The sequence below is a fragment of the Pseudopodoces humilis genome, chromosome 4, assembly GCF_049639895.1.
Source record: "Pseudopodoces humilis isolate 2021_Gansu_Grassland_sample_001 chromosome 4, ASM4963989v1, whole genome shotgun sequence".
NCBI lineage: Eukaryota > Metazoa > Chordata > Aves > Passeriformes > Paridae > Pseudopodoces > Pseudopodoces humilis.
This window is the reverse complement of record NC_142203.1, coordinates 73,967,078-73,989,278: the sequence shown is the minus strand read 5'-3', so window position 1 is coordinate 73,989,278 and position 22,201 is coordinate 73,967,078.

The following is a 22,201-nucleotide window of genomic DNA, read 5'->3' as shown; positions in this document are numbered from 1 at the left end:
TATATGTTGAGCTTCTGGCTTGTGCTATGAGTTTTATGGCTTTTACAGCTGATGTGGAGTCCTGTGTGGTCAGCAGATGAGTGAGAGTGTTGAAGGAAATAGATACGGTATCATGCAGTTTTATTTTCTCTTTTTAAATGCTGTTAATTGTGCTGTGAAAATGCCAGTTTGGGGGTGTTTCTTCAGTTTGTTGGGAAACCTTTCTGTTTCTACCCTCATGTGGAAGTAAATAGATTTTTCCACTTCCAACAGAATAAAGTACAATGTTGTGATTCCCACTGAAATGGTTCCTCTAGAGCCTATGTTTTATTTATTTTTTATTCAAAACAACATCTGTTTGTTTGTTTGTTTTAATGCTTGTGAAATGCCATAACAATTCATCTATTTATTTTGCAAAGGCCAAATTAAATTCAGACTTGAGAGCTTGACTTTCAGAAGTGCAGGTCACTTACTGCTCTGGCTAAAGTTAAAATCACATTCATGAACTCAACACCTCTGACTCATGAAAATGTTACTTAGAAATGTTTGGCTTTGCTTTAATACATCCACTAAAATATTTGCATCCTGGGACTGAGAAAAAGTAAAAAAATACCACTTTGTAGAGAATGAGTTAGAATTCTGGTCTGTTATGTATTTCTAAATTTGAACATCAATCCTTTACAGCAAGTGTCATTTTCATTCAAAATCAATAAAAATTAAAACCAACAGATAGCAGATGTCAAAGAATGTTTTTTGGCAAGAAATTGCTTTTTTGGCTGAATAGAAAATTTGGGAATCTTATTTATTTTACTTTTAACTTGGACCTGCTCTTAACTTCTTTTGCAACTACCTTTTCTGTTGTCCTATTATTCATGTGTGTGAGAACAAAAGATCACTGCTGTATTATTAAAATGGGGTAAAACACTGAATTAGTAATAGTATTTCCAATACAAATTGGGATTTTTTTTTTTCTACTCAATATTTTATGCTTATCCTTGCAGTGGTAGCACCACATAAAAAATACAGAGAATAAATTAGATATTAGGTTTTTAAAGAGAAGTTGTTTCATTCTGAGCAAGGTGTCAAGGGATTAAACACACACAGATTGAGTATGCTACATTGACTTGTGATGTCTAATAAAGTCAGTAGGGAGAAGTGGGCATTTGAAAAGAATGATTAATTTGATCCATCTTCAGTGTGCTGAGACCATGAGGTGAACTGTGCCCTATTCTGACTGTTCCCAAACTGACAGCAAAGGGAGTCTGAGCTGTCTAACACAGCCATATGATCTGGAGTTTAATATTTTTCCTTTTCATATACTAAATGCCAGAAAGAAAGATGTTTCATGTCTTTGATGATTCTCCCAATAGCTATAAGTAACAGGAGCATCCAGGGGAACAATGAAAAAAACCAGACTTCCTTTATAACAATAAAAATCCATGAAATCTCAGTCACAGGATCACAGAAAGGTTTGGGTTGGAAAGGATTTTAAAGATCATTTCATTCCAATCCTCTGCCTTGGGCAGGGATACCTTCCCAGGTTTCTCTAAGCCTAGGTCTGAACACTTCTGGGGATGGAACATTCAGTTTCTCTGGACAACCTATTCCAGTGTCTTACCACTTTCACAGTAAAGAATCTGACCTTAAAATTACTAAAAAGACCCAAATAAATAATGAAATCATAATAACAACAAAAAGGAAGATAAAATGACATGAGTGGAATGTGTCAGTGAGTTTTTCTTGAAATATTGCTCCTCAAGGAAATTATCTAACTGTTTTGTAGATAGGTACAAGCTTCAGGGCATCTGTTGTGGTAGAGCCATTCACAAAACTGGAAATAGTACCGTCAGCTCAGAAAAGAGAAGCCCACTCAAACCTCAAACTGTGTTGTAACAGCTTCTGAATTCTATTGCCAACTCCACAGGGAACCTCTGAGTTGTTGACAAATTTTAGGGTATACACACAGGCTTCTAAAGATGGATTTATAAGTTTAATTTTAGGGATTTTTTTCATCCTGTGTTTTGGATCCCAGCAGGATGATGATATAGTATTGATTTTCTTTCCACAACCAACAGAATTAAGCCTTTTTTTATCCTTTATGTAAAGAATTGACTAAAGAGTAATCTGTAAATATTTTCCGTTATTAATGCTAATTTCCCAATATGATTATTCACTATAATAATCTTAATGAATGGCAAGAAAATGTGGCAGCCAGAAAATGAAGGAGAACACATTGTTATATCTTTTCAAGAAAATATTTCTCACTCTTGTCTAATATTGGAATGACTGAAATTATCAATTTTCAAAAGCTGTGGCTGTGTTCCAAGGTGACACTAAATCTCAAGAGCATTGAGGCAAAGATCTGTCCCACATCAATTTGTCTCTGGGGCAAATAATGGCTTTTCAGAAGCTTTTTGCATTCTCTTTGAAGCACCCCTTACTAGTGGTATGAAAATCATTCTACTCCATTTGGCCATTGTCACCAACAGTAACTGGAAACCCAGGGATGGGCTACAAGACGAGGTAGAGCTTTTCCTCAATTAATCAAACTCTGTAATAAACTTAGAAATTTCAGTGCCTGAAATTCTTTGAACTAGATATTTTTATTTAATAAAGAGGTATATTCTGCAGGACTTTGTGAAACCTAGTCTCTCCTTGAGCTGATATCAACCTGTAGCACCCACAGCATTCCATGGCACCTTAAATATGTGTTGTGCAGAGCTGAAATTGCTCTTGTTCCTCCAAAACTCACCCTCTGACAGGCTCTTTTGACACCCATAATTCTTGCATTATAAGATACAATCTTCCCATTCTTGCTTCTCCATGTCACAACCTTACAAACCTAGTAAGTCTGTCCTAGTTTCCCTCAACTTGAATTTTTCAGGCTGGAGATTCCAAAGTATCTCAATAACTTCACATGTAAAATTAATTTTCCTCCTTCCACAGTGTCTGACCACTGTTCTTTGACCACGCTTGATTGACACACTTGAAAAAAATGAGATTTTGGGACATAGACTCAATGCTGATAGTCCAGCCCAATTCCTGGGGGTCATTCTAGCCAAGTCAAGCTGGGCTAATCTATTCCTGTGTCTGACAGGATTTTCATTGCAGATATTTTCAGTTCAGGGATTGTTACTACACTCAATGGAAAACTATTTCACAGATAAGTATGCCCCTGAATCAGAGCTGTCTCCCCAAAAGTTCATTAGTTTAATTTGTCTCATTTCAGTAAGAAAAGCTGAGAAAGGAAAAGGGAAAAAAAAAACAACTTATGAAATAAAATTGAAATCACCATGTTGGTTGTAGCCTTGTCTCTCCATCAATGAGTGAGTGAGAGACTGAATTGATTCTTTCCACACACAAGATGTATGCTCTTTCTTGGAATTTGAGGCCATATCAGATAAAAAATAAATAAAATTGCTTCCTCAAGTCTTTTGGTTCTTTTTTGTTTGGCTAAGGAAAATGGTTCTGTCTCAGCCACGGTGGGATGTTGTTATTTGTAATCTTATTGTGATAGCTTAATTTGACTGCCAGATACAAAAGCTAACAGAGCAGACTGTCATGGTATAGATGCACTGGTGGTATAGTCCTTTACACTGGCAGATGGTTAGAGAGCACATCAATAAATGTAGAGATGAAAGAGTGATTAATTTTGGCTCAGAAAGTACAACAATGGAGAAGGTCATAAAATAGAGAGGTTTACATGTAATTTTCTTTATGGCCTTTTGGCTTTCTTCGTAATTGCAAAGTCCACACAAACTTATGTGGCACAAATTATAGATTCAGAGGTCTTTGGAAGGGACTTTGGAAGTTTTTAGTTCAAACCACCTTCAAAGCACAACCAATTAGGTGAGGTTCCTCAGTGCATTGCATAATCAAGGTTTGAACATTCCCATAGAAGGAGATTTCACCCGGACAATCTGCTAAAGTGCTTCACCACCCTCATCACCATCTAGATTTTTTTTCCCAAATATATAACTAAAATTTTCCACCTCTAACTTTCACCAGTGACTCCAGCTTCCCTACACACAGGTAGCTGCAGACAGCAGTAAGATGCAGTTTATTCTTTGAAAGTGAAACTTCCACCTTCTTATGTCTCACAAGTTCTGCCCCCCTGAACATCTCCTGCTCACACAGCCCTGAATGATGCACAGGAACACTGGTGACTCCTACTCAGCCTCTTGGCCACCAGAATTCCCAGATATTTTTTGGCAAAGCCTTATCCTATTCACTCAGCCCTCCCATCCCAAAAAATAAATAGGTTGCGACAGATTGCTTCCACAAGCAGATACTTATTATTCTTCATAAACTGTAGAGGCAATCTAGAATGATTAGCTCAAGTTATTGATACTGAAAATACCTAAACTTCAAAATTCCTTGATTGACAAGAAGTATGATTCTGTGGAAAAGATGTTCATAATATTAAATTAGAGTTATGGAGAGATATCACAGAGGGACATCAAGGAGCAAGAATACATAAGGAATACATAATACGTAAGGAAAGATTGCCTTCCTTCTTGGGCTCTTGCTTAGATTTATCTGTGAACATTAAATTGCTTCCTAGGAACTTCACACAGGGCTAAGATTCCAAGAAGAATAGATTATCTTGCCTGCTGTTTGACCATTTTATGCCAGGATTGTAAATAAAACAAATTACACTTAGAATACATATAAATTCCCTTACCAGGGATTTCTTTCTTATTCCTCTTAGGAAACAAGCATGTTTATGCGACACTGACATCAAACTAAACAGTGAAATACAGAGGTATAGTGAAACAATATTTTAATTTCCTTTTAACTTCAGTTTGCCCACCCCATTTTCCTGCATTTATTGAAAACTTCTTTCTTTTTTCCCAGTTCTTGGCTCTGAACCAAAGAGGAGTGCACTGAAGAAAGACAGTCCACTTCCTATTGAAAGCAGCTGGTTTAAGAACAGTCAGACAATTTGCTATCATAAACTTCCACCCAACACTTCTGTGAAGTTCATTTTGTTCCATTCAAAATCACTCTGTAATTTCACAGTGGTGTAGTGATAATGGCAGAACAATAACCTTTTTAAATACTCAGCAGGTTCCTACCTAGTGAAAAACATCTTAAACATCAGTTAAAGAAAAGCATATATTTTCTGTAAAAGATTTTTCCTCCATCTGTTCAGATGGTGCATTTTCCAGCTAAACTATCACCAAGCTTGGTATCTTAGGGAAAAAAACAACACTGTATTTAAAAAAAAAACAAACAAAAAAAAACCACAAAAAAACCATCACTTTGTGACTTACTGAACTAGGAAACAGATGATTCTGCTTAACACAGAAGAGCTACGTGGGATGTGTCAGCTTTGCAACACGGTGGTCACTTCGGTTTGGATTAAGGCACTTTTTTCTTACTTAATGTAGAATGAGAACAGAAGTAATTGAGCTCACCCTTAGTCATGACAAAGTTACAGACCATGGAAACTTTTACACAGCTCTGTTAGAGCAGGATGGATAATGGGGCCAGACAGAGAATGGAAACAAGGTCTAAGAGGAGCTGTCATTGTCACAGATGTGTTTGCAACAGCACTAGAGCCAGACCTGGAGTGATGGGTACAAAATAACCCCTTCTAGGATGATGTGGGCCAGTGTGTAGGAATACTGCTCAGAAAACACCCCAGAAACCCACCTGGAAGGGACTGGGTATTTTCCAGGCAGATTTGCCATTAGCTCAGTGGACACAGTAACACCCAGGAAGAGTAAGGGACAGCAGCACAAGTCCCTGACCCACAGTTGTAATTAAACTCTGCATTGAAGGAGTGGTTTAGCAGTACCAGGACCTCAATCTCCAGCAAAAATATTTGGACCTTTGGTGTTCAAAATTAAGGTAGTTGTCCATTACTCTTTTTATGAGCAGAAGAAAATAAAAAAGGGAAAAAAATAATAAAAAGTCTGTGAAAATGTTTTGTCTTGTTTAAAGACACATGTATAGGGTGGGCCAAACAACAAGCCTGTGAGCACATTGAGTCTCCTCAGTTGGATAAAAGGGCTCCAGGACAGTAAATATGTCTAGTTTGAACAACCTGGTCTAATGTAAGGTGTCTCTGTCCATGGTAGGGGGGTTGAAATGAGAAGAAACTTAAGGGCCCTTCCAGCTCAAACCATACTATGGTTCTGTGAAGCTAAGGTGAAACTGACACGTAAACACTCAGCTGATTTACAGCAGATAAAAGCTTGGTTTCCCTGAGTCTCCATGTCCCCAAGGGTTGTGCAGCCCTTCTGGAGGGCCTCAACAGGAGAGATGGGCAGAGAGGAACCTGCTGAAATTCAACAGAGCAGGGGCAGATCCTGTACCTGGGGAGGAACAAGCCCAGGCTCCAGCAGAGCTGGGGGTGACCTGCTGGGGCAGCTCTGAGGAGAAGGACCTCGTGGACAACAGGTTGTCCGTGAGCCAGCAGTGGCCTGGGGGCCCAGAAGGAGTATTGGGATATTAAGAGAGATGGGGCCACTGGGAGATGTCTTAAAGTATGATTTATTACTCTTTTTCTACAGTCTCATGCAAGAGTGAGAATGTCTTCACTGAATACACCAGAAGTTTGTGGTCACTGGTCACAAGACCGCAGGTAACAAAGTCTCTTAAATATTAATTAGCTAATAAACTCCTGGCACAAAAAATGTTTCTACTTTCACACCAATAGTTAATTAATTTGTCTTATACTCTTTGCTGCAGTATAGACTTTCTTAACCTATCATATAATGACACACAAAATTACCTGCTACACCTTAAAACTTCCTATTACCTTAATATCTTCTATACCTATTACCTTAATAAAACTTCTAAATCTTAAATTTAAAAACTTCAAACTTTCCATTACCTGGCTTAATGTCTTTCTATCTAAACTACAAAGCCACATTCATGCTCGTGGTCTCTAAATCTGAAAACATTTTTCAGGCCTCAGGTCAAACCCTGCACTCATCTCCATGCTTGGGCCTGCATGCACAAGATTTTGAGAATTTTCCATGCTTGGAATTCCCACAAAGGACAATGGGATCCTGGGTGCCAGCAGGTCAGGGAGGAGATCCTGTCCCTCTGCTCAGCCCTGATGAGGCACAGGTGGAGTGCTGTGTCCAGGTCTGGGCTCCTTGGGACAAGAGAGACAAGGAGCTCCTGGAGCAGGTCCAGAGGGCTACAAAGATGATGAAGAGCCTGGAGCATCTCCCTGATGAGGAAAGGCTGAGGGAGCTGGGGCTGTGCAGCCTCCAGAGGAGCCCCAGCTGAGAGAGGACCCCATCCCTGTCTGTCCCTGTGTGCAGGGAGGGGCAGAGCAGGGCCCAGGCTCTGCTCTGGGGGCCCAGCAATGGCTCCAGAGCCATGGGCAGGGACTGAGCCCAGGAAGTTCCACCTGGACATGAGGCAGAACTTCTGTCCTGGGCAGTGACTGAGCCCTGAACAGATTGTCCAGAGAGGTGGAGTCTCCCTCACTGGGGATATTCCAGGCCCCTCTGGACACAACCCTGTGCCATGTGCTCTGGGATGGCCCTGCTGGAACAGGGATGTGGGACCAGATCTGTCACTGTGGTCCCTTCCAGCCTGACCCACTCTGGGATTCTGTGATACTGCAGCTGTTGTGAGTGCTTTTGGTCTGTATTTGCTTAGACTTTGAGAGTGAATTGTTTTGTGAGGGATAAATCCTAAGTCTTTTTATAAACTTCAGGTTTCACCCATGGGTTAAATGACTGGATCAGACAAATCTCCACAGGGAGGAAATGGTTCCTCCCTGTCCAGAAAATCAGAGGGGATCCAAGACTTTACCCCTTATGGGGATCTGTACTTTTGTCATCCACTGACTTAAATTAATTTTTAGATCTCTTCATAGTGACTTTTAGTCACCTATAGGAAATTAGTTAAGGTTTGGGGAGGATGTTAATGCTGAGTATTCTGTGCATCTTCAGAGCAGTAAAAATGGCTGCACTAACAAAATAATATTCTTTCTGCACCTCAGCTGGTCCAGGTAGGTGGCTGGATAGGGCTGGCTAAGGTACCATCATGTTATATGCCTCTTTTGCTTTTGTGCCTCTAGGAACATAATCTCATAAGATGTATTCTTAATGATGCCCCTGGCAGTCTATGGCTTGGCATCTGGATTCTTTTGAAGGCTTGGTAGTAATTGTACATCTAAAACACAGCCACTAATTCAAAATAATTTTTTTGTTCTCAAATTTCCATTATTTTGAACAAACTTACTGGATTTTTCTTTTTCCTCTCTGTTGACAAATAAAATAATATATTTTTGTAAGAAGCTCCAAAATAACTATTTTAACTTGTCTTTGTAGTTCATATCACTCTTTGCTGTTCATTTAACCTTTGCATTTCATTTCCCTCCTCAAACCTCTCTTTTTCTTTCAGCCATGGCTCATACATATTACTTTCCTGCCCTTCCCATCAAACCCCATCCTGAAAACCTCAAAGCTGAGCGGACAGCTTTAATTTCAATTTGCATTGATTTCCTTTTATAATAATAAACCACCCACAAACACAGGCAAACTTTTGACTTGATTTAAAGCCAGCTTTCTGATGTGTCTCCAGCTTTGCCTTCTGACTTTCTGCCTGTGCAGATGTAAATTATTCAGTGAAGGGTGTTGTAGACATGCCTCCTTTATTAACATCAGTGGGACTTGTGAGGCTGAAGGAAAATCTACCCTCCCCACAGGCATCTCATGTTGGAAATTTACACTTTATGACTGTGTAGAGGGACCATATATCACCCAACTCTTCATAACTGTTATTCACCCTCTGTAAGGAAGAAAAAAAAAGAAAAAAGACAAGAAGACAAGAAGAAGAGGAAAGCTGTGGCGTTCTTTGTATTATACACATACTTTGCCACATTAAAAAGGAAAAAGAACACAAAAATAAAAGGTACTCTGCTAGTTTGCCACTCAGTACAGTCCCAACATGAAAGGCAAGTAAGTTCCCAAAAGTGGGTGTCATTTGTGATGCTGTAATTAATCACACATAGCTGCTTACGGTCTGTGTAGTACTTACTGAGTGATTTTGTAAAACATGATTCGCCCAGATACGATCCAGTTGGTGCCTTGTAGCCTTTCCTAGATTTCACTGCAGATTGTTAGTGAAGACACTGACAGCCCACCACCAGCATATCGTGTGATCCACGCTGAAGCATTATTTGGCCCATGGGCAGAATAGTATCATCATTGTTGCAAAGCACAGAATAATAAGGCAGAGACATATACTAACAGTTTGGGATAGCCAGATTCATCTGATTCATTTTAATGAGCAGCTAGGCCAGCAAAGCAAACCCAACCATCTGTGCTGCAAAGACACTGAATGCTGGAATTTTCTTCCCCTTCATCGTCATATTGCTATATCAGCACATGTGCTAACTTCAAACCTTTCCCATAACACATGTGCTCCAATTGCAATCATTTGGATGCAATTTGGTTTATGCTTCCATTTCCCCCCTGTTGATATGAGCGGGGCGGTTGCTGTTGCCGTTGGAAATGCTTTGACATCTCTGTCTCCATTTCTTAATGTTCTTCTGTGTGACCTTGTCCAATCAAATCTAACAGGTACTGGCACAAGCTTTTGTGACTTGATCTGAAAATATGCACAATTATGTGCTAGTTGTTTTGTGAATGGTAATTGATGGTGCTTAAAAAAACATGCATAAATTTCCCAGCGAGGTAAACAAACAGGCAGGATCCCTGGTGCAGGATGTGAAAGTGCAGGAAAAGGCATCTTACAGGTTCTTTCATTGAATATTAAACTACTCAGCTTGAATTAAAGCCAGGTGACCTGCAAGAAAATTCAAGCAAATAAAAAGATCCTGGTCATGGAAGAAGCCAACAGCAGCCTGAGAGCTGGAAGCTCTTTCAGTCATTATTGTCTTTTAATGGCAATTAGAAATTAAAAATTCTGCTGATTTCCACCAGTTCAGGTCTTCACTATATACTGCAGTTCATCTCAGGCTTCCTTTGCTGTTGTAATGAGGGAGAAAAAAAGTAATTTCACAATCTCAGGGACAATGTCCTCCATTCAAGACATGAGAGCCTCTGCATACTGCACTGTCCCTCCCTCTCCTGTGGAAAGAACATGGGGTGATGAAGCCCCCTGTCTCATACCTCACTTGAAGCCTTTACTTCTGCAGGAAGTGTGCAGAGGTTTGATCTCTGATTTCCCAATCAGAAATGTAACTGCAGGCATGCAGCATCTAAGGGGGCAGACACTTCACTTGGCAGCTTGGGCAGGGTGACCTCTGGAGCTGGATGCTCTGTGGCCACATCTGTGAGTCCTACCTGATGGAAACCTTTATTAATGAAGCTCCCCTGATTCAGAGGCATAAACAAGTGCTTGTGTGTGGCTTTTCACCCGTCTGAGTGGATCCATCAGCTCAACTGACACTAACTCAGGGATTTCTCCAATTGCTCGAGGCAGCCATAACCCTATTATTAAAATTATTATTGGCTTAAAATGAGGCACGTGGAACAGTGTTTGATGCACTGATTCATGATAATTGTGATAGCACCATTTCTCTCTGCTGAGCCAGAGGCATTTGGGAGCTGATATTTGTTCCATTAACAAGCAAGGATGTTACAGTGCTACCAGGTGAAGCATATTACAGCTGTTAAATGACTTGAGTGAACAGAGAACAGTGTCAATAGTTGAATAATTTTGATTATTAGCTTGTTCAGTTGAAGGTGGCAGGATAAAAAGCCTGTGTGTGGGAATTATATGGCGGGGAAAAGAGGAAACCTAGATAATGGACAAAATGTGGTCATGTTTAAAAATAATGGCAACATTATGTCTTTGTGCTCCTTTTGTGGTGAGAGGATTAGGCTGTTACATTCACATGGATATGGCAATGCTGTGTAAGAAGTTTTAGGGAACATCTATAATTTAATTCATGTTTCCAGAAGTCTCTCTACACTTATTCTGACATGATTTTTTTTGCTAATTTACTAACCTACTGCCTCTGTTTCTGTTAGATAAAGCAGAGCTGTCTTCTGCATTTGTTGAACACCAGTTGTGGTCTTGCATGCCTTCTTCAGAATCTTTTTCTTCACTTCTGTAAGTTATTTTACTCTTGCCCCTCTGAAATTTTAGCTGAAATATAATTGTTACTGTTTTTTTTTTTTTGGTTTTTTTTTTGTTTTGTTTTTTTTTGGCAGAAAAACATTGTTAAAATTATGGTGGTTAATAGATGTTAAGGTACAACAATATTGAGAAAAACTTTATAATCCATTTTCCTCTGTGTCGTCAGCCTGGTAAATTCTGGATACAAATAGAATTTTTAAACAGAGAAGCATGAAATGAGGTGTTCCAGGATAACCCTTTGTTCTCCCATCCAGGCCTGGATGAAACCTCAGCAACAAACTCCCCACCAACCCCTCCAAAACCAGCATGTCTGACTTAGCTGAAAACCGACTTCTGAGCAAAAAAATGACAATTCTCAAAGAAACCCACAATATGTTGTTTCATTGAGAGAATTTAAATGTTTCATTTCAGCACAGCAGACTAGACGCCTGAAGAGAGATGCCTAAATTAATTTTAAAACATTGGAGTTCTGACATCTGCATGAGCCTGAAAGATGCAGCCCAGGAGCCACTGAAGACCAACACCTCTGCAAAGCTGGAGACTGAGAGGCGAAGCCCAGAGCATGCAGGAGGACAGGAGAAACACAAGGGTTTGCAGCATAATATCACCCAGAGAATCAAAGTCTTGGTTTCACAATATCCTTTTTACTTCTTGTTATTATTTTTGTGTTTTTTTTTCCTTTGTCGTGAAACCAATATATAAAGAAAAATACAGAAAATTAAGCACTTCACTGCATTTGAAGTCACTGAGGAATTCTGTCCTATTCAAGAACATTTTGGGTGTTGAGCAGAAAAAACACTCCCATATCTCCCTGCCTTCCAAAATCAAACAGAACCAAATATTTTCATTTCCTCTCCCCTACCCAAATATTTGCGGTTTATTTTTTTACTCTGGGAGACAATTTACTCTTTAGGCAATTTTTTGCCTAAGACTTTAAACATTGTTTAATGGACTTGTGGCAGAAGTGACAAATCCACAGCAGAATAATTCAGTAATTTAGCTGATTATGTGGAGGATAAAAATTAATCCAAATAAGGATTTATATAGCTATAATATTATTAAAAGTTTATAACTGTTTGCAAATTGGCATCATTAATGAAAATTAATGTCGGTACATGCACTTAAGTATTTCACCCCTTAATGAGGAAATGGACAGCGATGTGAAATACTACTAATAATTAATACTAATATTTTCTAAGACAAATAGCACATCCAAGGCTTTGCCAAGAGAAGAAAATACAATTATCCAGCCTGTATGTGGTGGGAATGAGTTAGCATTCTAGCTGGAGTTGTTGAGAATAACCCTTGGTTATACAGATGCATCAAAAAGAGTTCCCACACCACAGAAAAAAGAGTAAGGAGGCTGAATCTGAGGCAGAAGTTTCTAATATGTCATGTTGGACATTTAGTTTGCTATCTGTAACTCACAGTTGCATTTGCAAAGACAGAACATATAATTTCCCTCTCACTGTGTGGTAAAGAAATAGATGTACAGGCATGGGGAAGATGCTTTGGCAGAAGGGCTGCAAAACTGTCAGGGCAAGAGGCATCAAAGGGCCTGCAGGTCTTGTAGGTAGATCCTGTAGCAACAGTAAAAGCTGGAATTCCATGTCAGCTACCCAGGATCCCTGCACAGTGCATTCAGATCTGCTTCGTATCAAAGGCATCTTATTGCTTGGCTGAGAAGCATAGAAGGCAAGAATACATCTTTGGGAACTTATCTTTTTCTGAGTCTTAGACACTTTGCCCACTATTTACAATGTAGCACAACACTTCATGTTTACAGTCCCAAATATTTCTCTGGAACATATTTATTTATAACAACTATTTTCTTTTTTTTTTTTTTTTTTTTTTTTTTTGGCATTAGAAATCTTTCTGTGACATTCATATCAAATTTTGGTGGTTTAAGAAAGCCTTAAAAAAATGAGTGGCCCAATTTTAATTTCCTTTTTTTTCCTTATAATATTTCAAAAATCATCTTCCTGGGAAAGCATAAGAAAATAAGAGGGGAGATTTTATATGTTGGATGAAATAAAGAATCAAGAGTAAGAACTAGGGTCTATTTCTATCTGGACATTCAAGGACATACCCATTCACTCAGGTTTTATTCTTTTTCCTTGAGTCCAATTAATTGAACTTTAATTAATGCCTATAAAACTTAAATTATTTCAGAGCAGAGAACCTGCTCTAGGCTTTGTACCCCTTTTATAAAATAATATATAGGATACTTCCTTACTCTGAATTAAGGAGGGCAGTTGCACATTCCTGGTACCCTGTTAAAGCTTTGTCATTTAACACGAAAAATTTTCAAGATTCCTTAGATATAAGGAGGGAAAATAGATTAAATTCCTGCAGGGAAGAATTGAACACAGCTTTCCCAGTCCTGGAGGGCTTCTATAACCATTGTGTTACTGTTATAAAGACAGTGTCTATCATTACATTTTCAATCTCACTCTCTGGAGGGAAGCTAGATGAAAGACTTACAGAATGTAACTTGGATTCACTGTATGTACTCTTCTGAAATACAGCCATGAGATCCAGGGATTTTATTTTGTTCTTATTTATTTTGTTCTGGGCTACAAGTTCACCCACAGATTAAATTGCTTTTATCAATTATGTCTGGGGGTGACATAACGAGAATTAATTGCTATTTGTAAATTGCAGTGATCTTTGGTACAAATTCCACTGAATATGCGAGGTCTTTTATTGATGTAACTTGTTTGACCATTTTCAGGCATTACATGAAGTAACTGAAGTTAACTCCCTAGGAAGTTAATTTACCTTTCCACTACCTGGTGTACCTTGCATTCAGAAAAATATCTAACCAGGCACCACTTTTTCCTATGGGTTCTGCTCTTAAAATTGATTGAGAATTTATACATAGGATTGCTCAAGTTTCCTTACAAGCTGGAGACAAATCTTCCAGTAAAGAGTATCCTAGTGAAACATCACATTTTTCATCGACTCTCCACTATTTCTTCTTTTACACCCAAAGCATTTTTAAAGAGCAAGTTTAAAGCATGATTGTAGAGATGTATGACACCTTTTGTCTTGCCCTTGTTGTATGTGATTAAATTAATGCAATGAAAGGAATTAATTTGCCCTGACTATTAAATGCCATCAAAGGGCTAACTTTTTCTATCTGTCTTCCTCTGCCTTTGTGTTCTGAGTTTTGCCCTTCTTCATGGTGACTCACCCTGGTAGAATGTTTTCCCAAGGGATGTTTGTCTAGTAGGTAAGTGATTTTACTTCAGATCTTGGTTAGAAGGTCACCTTTTGTCTGTTTACTTTGTTTTGCAGAGGTGTATTCATCTTTGTGCTCAAAAACCCTTTCCAGCATCCCTCATGTTATCTGTTATATACTGTTTTATTATTACCAAAATAAGATGACTTGGAATATTGTATTAATTACACCTACTTTTGAACATCCAACTTGTAGATGTTTTTATCTGGGCTCTTATAATAGGTTGCTTTGTTTTTTTTAGAAGCCCCAATGAAAAAAAAATACCCAAAACAAACAAACAAACAAAAAAAAACCTGTAAAAACTATAGGGAGAAATTTTTAGAAGGAAAATGTATATTTAGGTTAAACATACATTTTTTACTATGGAGGTAGTGATACACTATGAGTTACTCAATGAAGCTGTGGCTGCCCCATCCCTGGAAGTGTCCAAGGCCAGGGTGGACAGGACTTGTAGCGACCTGGGATAGTGGAAGGTGCCCCTGCCCATGGCAGTGGATGAGCTTTAAGGTCCTTTCCAACTCAATCCATCCCATGATGCTATGAAATAGGCAGTTTTAGGGTGAAGTTTATCTCATCTTGAATAAAAGTGTTTAATGTGGGACAGAATATTCTCCTTTTAAAGCACATTTTTCTTTTTTTCTTTTTTTTTTTTTTCCCCACAGAGATCCAGTGATGAGTATCTCAGACAGAGACATCTGTATCGTAACAGTCTAAAGCTAAGGAAGATGAATTCCATCCAGAAAACAGAACTAATAGCACTGTATCAAAGACCACAAGAATATATTTCCTCTCTCTTCTCTTCTAGGCAAAGGGGAATGCAGTGGAGCTGGCCACACATCACAAATAAGATGAAAGGCACAGCCAAAGTGAACAGATTAGCACAAAGCCATATGTACAACCTCCCAAAGCTGCTGACAAATAATGTTGAACTTCTAACAAAATGCTTAAATTCAAAGCCTATTAAAAAAAAATAAAATAAATGGTGGGGGTGGGTACATGAAGGAAAAGCAACTGGGGGGAAGACAAGTGATATTCATTTAGTAAAGTGTTCAGTGAGAAGGCCTGTAGCTTGTCCCTCGAGGATGTTAAGTATTCTCCTGTATTCAGCAGAACAGGAAAGGTTTACATCACCCTTCCTATCAAAGAGATATTTGGGCTGCCTTCTCTCTAACCTACTTAACATCCTCATTTACATCCAGATTTCTGACTTCTATTAAAACTGGGCTCCTACTCTACTGACCTGCTACATGCTGCCATTCTCCTGTCCATCACTAAATTATTGCCTTTTCGTCTTCTCTTCCTCCTCCCTTCTTTTCTCTTCTTCTCCACCCTGCATCTCCCAGAGGTATTTGCATTTGTGTGGCAAATACACTGATTCTTTTCACATGGTTTGCTCCAGCATGACATGAACTATTTAATTGTAAATTATTAAGTCATCTGTACTTTCCTGAAATGATTCACAGTGGAATGACAGGAAATTATTCCTAGTGGAGTGACAGGATATGATATGATGAAATCACGATTCACATGTAAATTGGATGTCTGCTGATAGAAATCTGAAGTCCACTGAGAATTCACAAAAAGAAAATGCTGCAAGGCTTATCCATTGGCTAGATAATTTATTAATGGGCAGCCCTTGTTTTAATACTATCTACTCTTAGTTGTTAAAACCCCAGGGGGGTATTTTTTTCCTTTCCTTAGTTGTAGTTTGATGTGAAAATTCTAGATAAACAACACCATTTCTAGTTTTTTTATATACATTCTTTTATATATATATATGTAAATATATACTTTTATATATATATATATTCCCCCTTAAGTATCTCAATTGTCAGTCAAAGTGAAACACATTATGCATATAGAGATATAAAATAAATAATAAATATATGCATATTTAAAAAATATATATCTAAAAGGATTGACCACTAGCTGGCATAATTCACTGTAGTTTTATTACTTGAATGGAATAGAGCCAGTTTTATCCATGCTGATGTTCTGTAGACCAGAGATTAAAGTGCACACAGTCACTGTCATGCATCTTTATTTTTGTTCCTCCTACAAAGCTGTCTGCACAAATAATTTCTTTGCCTTCCTCTGATTCACTTTAAAAGTGTTAGGTTAATTTTAAATGTAAATTGCAATAATTAAATTTGACCTTATAAACTATCAGATGTGATGGGAATTTCCCTTCCTGATTTTTTTTTTTTTTTTTATATTAAATTGGAAAGGAACCAGATCAAACAAGCAGGGAATTTCAAAGTCAAAACAAATACCATCCATGGCTAGGGACTCTGCTACAATAACAAAAAAGAAAACATATGTATGTATGTGTGTGTGTGTGTTGTGTGGGTATAATATAGATGTTAACCACAAAGTATCCAACATTTTTAAATTTGTTTGTAAGACTGGCAGTAGCTCATCTTTTGTTGTTAAGGTGAAAAAAAACCAAAAAACCCTCACAATCAAAGTGACCCACATAGATATATGTATTTTTTTCTTTCTTTAATAATGGATACTTTCAGATACCTCCTAAGGTCCTATTCCTCCTGTCATGTTTAAAGGGTTTATTGTTTCCAGAAAAGCTTTTGCTGCTCCCTCTGGAGACTGAGCTGATCTAAGGTAATATTAATTCTGTGCCTCTCGCTTGTCGGAACTCGACTTCAAACGGAATAAATGAGATGAGAGCTGAAAGAGAGGTTATGCAAGCTGTCATCCTCCATTGTGTTGGAGGCATCAATGACTCTCAGAACAAATTAGGTGTCACTCTACTAAATCGCAGTCAGAAAGGCAAATCAGTTTATAGAAGACTTATTTGGTCTCCTGGAAAGCTCTTGCATTCAGAGCACGGTTAATCTTCCTTTTCTTTTGGTAAATTCAAAAATCCTCATTTTTTTATTTCTTTTTAAATCGAGATGAAGCAGAATTTCCTCATGATGAGTCATAACGTGCCCCATACAATTTATGCTGATAAGTTCAGTCTAATTTCTCTTTCTTTAAAAGAAGAAGAAAAAAAATAATCCCACAGAGATTTGTTTCACTCCTAAAAGAGAAGTGACTATGTTTTCTTAGACATCTGTTTTATTAGATTTTTTAATTTGGGGATTGTGGCTTGGGAAAGAGGTCTGTGGTGAATAGAATGTTTGGAGAAAGAAAGAAATATTTGTGAAGCTTGACACGTATGAATTATTCCAGTTTTGTAAATCCCATTGATTCTATTCATTCTTTATTAAGTGACTCTCAACTTATAGAAAAGGGATAACTACCTGTTTAATAATTTCTCTGGCACTTGATTTAACACATTTTATTTTATTAATTTTTCCCCCCAGTAAAGAGGCTAAAGGGATTTTGCAATCTAGGTAGCACAAGAAACTTTTTTTGTTTTTCAGTCAAGTGATGTGCTATCAGCTTTTCACAGAGAAAGGAATGCTCAGACACTATTGAAGAGAAGAAAATTGCCATGCTTTAACAACTATGGAATACACCTCACATAAATGGAAGTACTTATTCCAGTTCAAAAATTTGTGCAAGGAATGAGTATGGTACAAGAGGAGTAGCTCTGTAGAGTGAAACAGCTGCAGTTGAGGGCCCTACTACCTTTTAATTTTATTTTTTTTTCATATTATCTTTAGTCTAGACTTATGAACTGGGACACAACAGTTTCTGCAGGACATCAAGTATATTTTGCAAGAGCATCTCTTAGTTTTTCTTGATTTAAGAGGTTTTGAGACCCCTGCCTTCTGTTTCTGGGAGAAAACAGATTTCCACAATAGTACACTCTTGACAAAAACTGGTGATGTGACATTAGTTTCTCATAAAGTTCAGGACAAATGAAAAGCAAAGATTCCTGAAACTAAACTGGTTCTCAGGAGTCATTATGCCACTTGGTGATTGAAGTTGCAACTTGGGAACCCAGTGTAAAGTTTCTGATGACAAATGACAATTTCCTGAGTTTTAGAGAAATCTTTAAACTTTGTAAGAGCTACAGTTACTAGGCTTTCTATGGAAGACATAGATCCAAGCAAATAAAACTGGGTTTAGGGAAATAGTTCCCTGAACTTTCTAGTGGAAAATAGGGAAGAAAACCCAGAAACTTACTCCCCTTATCAATAATTATCTAAATAGCTAACCTTCTCCTCGAGCAGAACAGTGAAAAAAGACAACCCAAACAGAGAGGAGCCAGAGATGTTCCTTCTCCATTGCAAATGACATAAAAACCATCTATGCACTTGATATGCACTTTACAGGAGTTCTGTAAATGAAGGATCATCCTGCTTACTTTGAAACAGAGACTTAAAATCAGTTCTCTTACCTTTTTAGCAAAGTGATGAGACCATACACAAATTGGATATTTGAAAATTAGGTTTTGTGAATCACTTTTGTTGAAATGTTTCTGCATCAGGAGATAAACAGTGTGTTTTCCAATCTCCTCAGGCACAGGGGGGATCTGAACCCAGATCCCCCACATGCTGGAAGGTGGATCTAAGGCTTAAGACATAAAAACGTAGTTAATTCCCTTCATTCCAACTTTAAAAATAATAATAGAAAAGACTTTTGCCTGAGCTTGTTTGTTTGTTTTCATAAAGACGAGACAGAGGGATTATGTTTGAACATCCCAAATGGAAGAAAATTCCTCTTTACTGCCAGTGTTAAGATGGAAAAAATTTGGAGAGCGAGGGATATTTCTCAGCACGTCATAGAATCATAGAAGTTTGGAAAAGACATCTAAGATCAAGTCCAACCTTTCACCCAGTACTACCAGGACTGCCACTAACCCATATCCCCTGAACCACATTTACATACTTTTTGAATACTTCCAAGCATGAAGTTACCACCAATTCCCGGCAGATTGCCCCAAAAATCTTAATAATTCTCTACTTTCCAAACCCAGAATCTATTCTGTGGGTCTTGTCACATTGACTGGGAACCTGAAATATTAAGCTATGTGTTAATAGATGAATCAGAATCAAGATGTCATCATATGAGAAGCTACATTTCCAGGGAACATCAGAAGAACTCAATGCCTAGATGCTTTTCCAGCAATTGTAAATTGCTGTTGTAAAGTAAGATTTCCAAGATAAAAGGAGGAAGTAGGATCAATATCAGTGTTAGCTCTCTAATACTCGAATGATGATATCTCCCTTTTTTCTCAGCACATTGTGAGGGCTCCTGAGCAGAGGTACTAAACAGGTAACTAAACATTTTCTGTAAGCATTTCTTCCAAATAACAAACATGTTTGGTTTGGCTGAACTCATACTTCATTTATACTCCCTTTGTCTTGATGTGTTGGCTATTTAGCCAGCTGGAAAGATTCTTTGCAGAACTAGCTCAATTTTAAGCTCATATTGCAAACTGTATGGGAAAGGAAAAAAAAAAAAAAAAAAAAAGTTTCATATTAATTTTGGGGAGTACCCATGGTGTAGGAGTCACTTTGATGAGTTTGATGTACACAATAAAGTAGAGGAAGGAGCTTTCAGATGCTGAAGGAGCACAGGCCTGATCATCCAGAAGATAGTGAAGAGAGGAACATCTTTTCTAGCTGAAAGCTGCCTTGTCTTATATTCTCCTCCTAAGACAGGGGGCAAAATCAAGGTTAACCTTTTATGCAAAAAAGATGTGCTCTCACATCTGCTGATGTTTCTGGAGATAGGAGTAAAGTTCTCACAAAGGCAAGTGATGAAATTTTGTGTGTAGTTCTTTAACTCTTAACTACTCAGAGATAAAAATGAAAATGTCCTCCCATAGGTGGAAATTTGAAAATTCCTGAAAATGTTGAACTGTGTACCTAACTACAAACATGATTTTTGTTTGTTTTGTTTGTTGTTTTTTTTTTTTTTGTCTCAGACAGTGGCAAAGTTCAGGTTTACCAAATGGAATTTCTAGAGATGCTTGAAAGTTAACAAATAAATAAATCCCCCAAGAAAAGGGGATTTCTTGGACAAAGGGAAAAACACGCTGTGTTTACCACACAAATTGTATTCAAAGCAGTGAGAAAAGCTAGGCATGATGATGCTAAACCACTCTTATGGTTTCACTTATTTGATGTGTACATGGAGTGCATCAAACATGGGCTGAAAATCGGTGAAAGATGGGAAACAAAGGGAAGGAATAAATAGTCAGTGGCACAAGGTGAACAGTGGGATGCCTCGCCTCATTGTTCTGCATTAGATCTTGTGTTTGAAATCTGTATTAATGATCTTGAAAGAGGGTAATACTGAGGTTAGCAAAACTTGCAGATGACACAAAGTTATTTAGCAAGCACAGACCAGAGAGATCCGTGAGGAACTTCAAAGAGACTTAGCTAAACCATGTGGGGGCAAATGAAGTTCAATGCCAGTAAATGCAAAGTAAGGCATACTGAAGGGAAAAAAATAAATTAAAATCCTTGTACATCTGACAGGGGTATACATTCACTGTCTCAACCCAGGAAAGAAATCTGGGTATCAATGAAGACAGATTTCTCTACCATATGCAGCTGTAGTTTTAAGGAAAAAAAAAATTCAAACAAGATGTGAGGCTTCATAAGATCTGGGGATTGATGCAGTAAATACTACACAGCCAAGCTATAAATCAAAATGTGGTCTCATCTGGAAAAATTTGTGAAGTATCGTTTCACTACTGTAAAAACAAAATAATAAAAAAATAAGGAAAAAATTGACAAGTGAAAATGATCTTTTGAGGAACCAAAAAAAAAAAAAGAGGAAAAAAATCTGTCACATAGAATGATTGAAAAGATTGGGAAGAGTTACCTTAGAAATGAGAGGGACAAAAGGACATAATGAAAGGATAAAATTAAATGACTGAGAGAAGATGAATTAGGTGCTTCTCTTCTCAGCTAGTGGCAGGACAAGAGAATGTGCAATAAAATTAAGGAGGCTGGTAAGTTCAAAACAGATAAAAGGCAACAGTGTTCTTTTTTTTCCTACAATGAGTGATTAAGCCAGGGAACCTTCTGAAACACGAGAACTGATAACTGAAGGACACTTCAAATAAATATTTAAACAGATAACAAGAATTTCTGAAGTAGAAATAAAAAGGATATTTTTTGGGAAGTATTTGAAAGCTTTATTTTTTAAAGCCAGATTTCTTGAACTTTCCTTTGAAGAGCTCTTCTAGTCTTGTGCCCAAATCCCACAAACTTTGGAGAAAAGAGACCCTAAGGACTTAGTGGCTCATACTGGGGTTAGTTAACATAATGTGATTTCTATATTTGAGCATGCTGAGCATCAGTTCTCATGCTCTGCACACAGAATGCTACTTCAGATTTGCACCAAATATTTGCTTCCAGACATTCATCCAGGAAAAGTTCCTTGGCACCAGAATGACCATTTAGGAGGGGCACTAAGGATCTGTGAGATGGCCCATGTTTACTGTCCCAAATCCTTTTAGACACAGAGCTCAGAAACCATGGAGGTGAGACACTGGGTTACAGGGGTTCAGGATCAGTCCCATCAGAGCAACACGTGCCTTGCTTTAAGTTGTGTATAAAGCCAGGCTGCCTACTCTGGCACAACCTGTTACTATTTGTCCTCCCCCTCTCCTGGAGTGCTTGCCTCATCACATCATCAGTATTTATCTTTCAGACCGCAGGTTAGCCCACTGAAGGTGTGATGAATGCCCTTGTGTTTGTAGGCAGTCAAACACAACAGGTTCCCACCTCACTGAAGCCTTCGGTTGTGGAACATGGGAAACCTGAAGGGATATCGGCCCATCCCAGGGAAGGAGCAAAGGAGACACGTTCCTCCCTTCAGTTGTGAATGCCAGCTTGGAGTACCCCAACATCTGACACTATGAGTGGTGACCCAAACCTCTGCTGTCTGGCAGCTCTCTGACACTCCTCTTTACAGTCATTAAAATGGAAATGGCATCTGACAGACATGAACATCATTTCACTTCCA